This window comes from Piliocolobus tephrosceles, chromosome 1, assembly GCF_002776525.5.
Source record: "Piliocolobus tephrosceles isolate RC106 chromosome 1, ASM277652v3, whole genome shotgun sequence".
In the NCBI taxonomy this organism is placed as follows: Eukaryota; Metazoa; Chordata; class Mammalia; order Primates; family Cercopithecidae; genus Piliocolobus; species Piliocolobus tephrosceles.
In genome coordinates this window covers 195,426,505-195,428,515 of record NC_045434.1, presented here as the reverse complement: position 1 = coordinate 195,428,515, position 2,011 = coordinate 195,426,505, and the positions used below count along the sequence as shown (strand labels likewise).

At 44.0% G+C, this 2,011-nt stretch overlaps 1 protein-coding gene across 4 annotated transcripts in view; it reads left to right on the top strand.

Annotated features, from left to right (window-relative positions):
- WDTC1 (WD and tetratricopeptide repeats 1) overlaps window positions 1-2,011 on the top strand; it is a 76,936-nt gene that overhangs the window by 53,048 nt on the left and 21,877 nt on the right. The gene's annotated exons all lie outside the window — the stretch shown is intronic.

Sequence of the window (2,011 nt, the reverse complement as noted above, 5' to 3'; positions counted from 1 at the left end):
CCGGGTTTACGCCATTCTCCTGCCTCAGCCTCCCGAGTAGCTGGGACCACAGGCGTCTGCCACCTTGCCCGGCTAGTTTTTTGTATTTTTTTAGTAGAAACGGGGTTTCACCCTGTTCGCCAGGATGGTCTCGATCTCCTGACCTCGCGATCTGCCCGTCTCGGCCTCCCAAAGTGCTGGGATTACAGGCTTGAGCCACCGCGCCCGGCTCTAGATGAATTTATCTTTATGTGAATGGTAGTGGTTGGGGAATGGTTCTGAACATGAACTTAGAGAGCAGGCATAGGTTTGACTCCCTTATCTGCTTCTTGGGCATTGTGTGAACTGGGAAAACCACCTGACCTGTCTGAGCCTGTTTGCTCATCTGTAAAAAAGGAAGGAACGAAGGAAAATCTCCCAGATTTGTAAACAAATGAATTTTTTAAAAAGGAAATAACAGTCTACAGGGTTGATGTGACAGTTCAATGAGATAATTGATAAAAATAAAGTCTGTGCCCAGTGCATTTATCTGTTCTACCTCTTCATACGAAATGAATATTTTGATTTGTTGGAGGAGGACAGTTGAGCTAAGGAGAGGTGAGAAGGGGACTTACAAGTGTCTTCAGACCTTTGAAACTCTTTTGAAGCCCTGGAAATGACATGAGACGGGTTTTTTTGTTGCGGAAAACAGACCTAGGACTAGTGACTATAAGTCCACAGAATTAAATGTGGGCTTGAGGAAAGGAAGAACTGTCTAATGCTTAGAGCTCTTTGAAAAATGTAGAATGGGCCCCTGGAGGAGATGAGTAAATGTCCTCTCCCTGCACTTGTCCACTTGCCAGGTGCTTTATCTCCAAGGTTTAAAGTTGGAAGAAATGGCCTGCAAGGAAGGGCCTTTCCAGCTCTGAGATTCTATAATGGATAGATGTGAGAATGAAGTTGTCCTTCAGAAAGTCTCACTATTCTAAGAAATATTTTCCTAATTAATATCAAGAGGAATTACAAGATACCTGAACAAGACGATAGCCCCTAACCTACTTGTTTTCCTAAACCTTTTTTTTTTTTTTCCTCAACCTGTGATTCTCACCTTTAGAGACAGAACAGTGATGATTTACTTCTTACATGACTAACGGAAACTGCTTTCTGCCCCTGCAAAGAGTTTAGGTCCAATTTTAGTCTGTACAATCAGGCCTAGGGAAGGGGACCTAAGCCATTAGTTTAGTATCAGAGCATAAGACATTGAGTTCTAACACCAGAATTTCACAATGGTGTTGATACTCCCTAACAGTTAGACCTTGGGAAAAACACTTACACGCAGACTCTCAGCCTCCTCTTCTATTAAAAACGAACAAACAAACAAAAAAAAAACCAAAGAGGATTCTTCTTTCTTTAGGTAGTGGAAACACTGCAAATATGTATGTATTTAACTCATGCGCTCCCCCTGGTGGTGACTATGGTATGTGATGCGTGTGGCAGTAGCCACAAGATCATGACAAGGGCGCCCCAGTTTATTTCTTGTGTGCATTGAGTGTATGCCGTCTCTAGACAGGATTAAAGACTGCTGGTTGTCCCTAAAAATGATTAAATCATGTCTATTTCATCTAGACCTTGTTCTTCTTTTTCTTTTCTTTTTTTTTGAGGCTGAGTCTCACTCTGAATGTCGCCCAGGCTGGAGTGCAGTGGCACAATCTTGGCTCACTGCAACCTCCACCTCCGGGTTCAAGTGATTCTTGTGCCTCAGCCTCCTGAGTAGCTGGGATTACAGGTGGGCACCACCACGCCTGGCAAATTTTTGTATTTTTAGTAGAGACAATGTTTCACCAGGCCGGTTTCAAACTCCTGATCTCAGGTTATCCACCTACCTGAGCCTCCCAAGGTGTTGGGATTACAGGCATGAGCCACAGTGCCCGGCTAGCCCTTGTTCTAATGAGCCCTTAGAGAAGCCTACGTGGGAAGAGTAATTGTTGCTCTTTGTGAACATTTAAAGTCAAGTGGGACATCAGCTGTTTCAGTGTAGGACATTGCCCCTTCC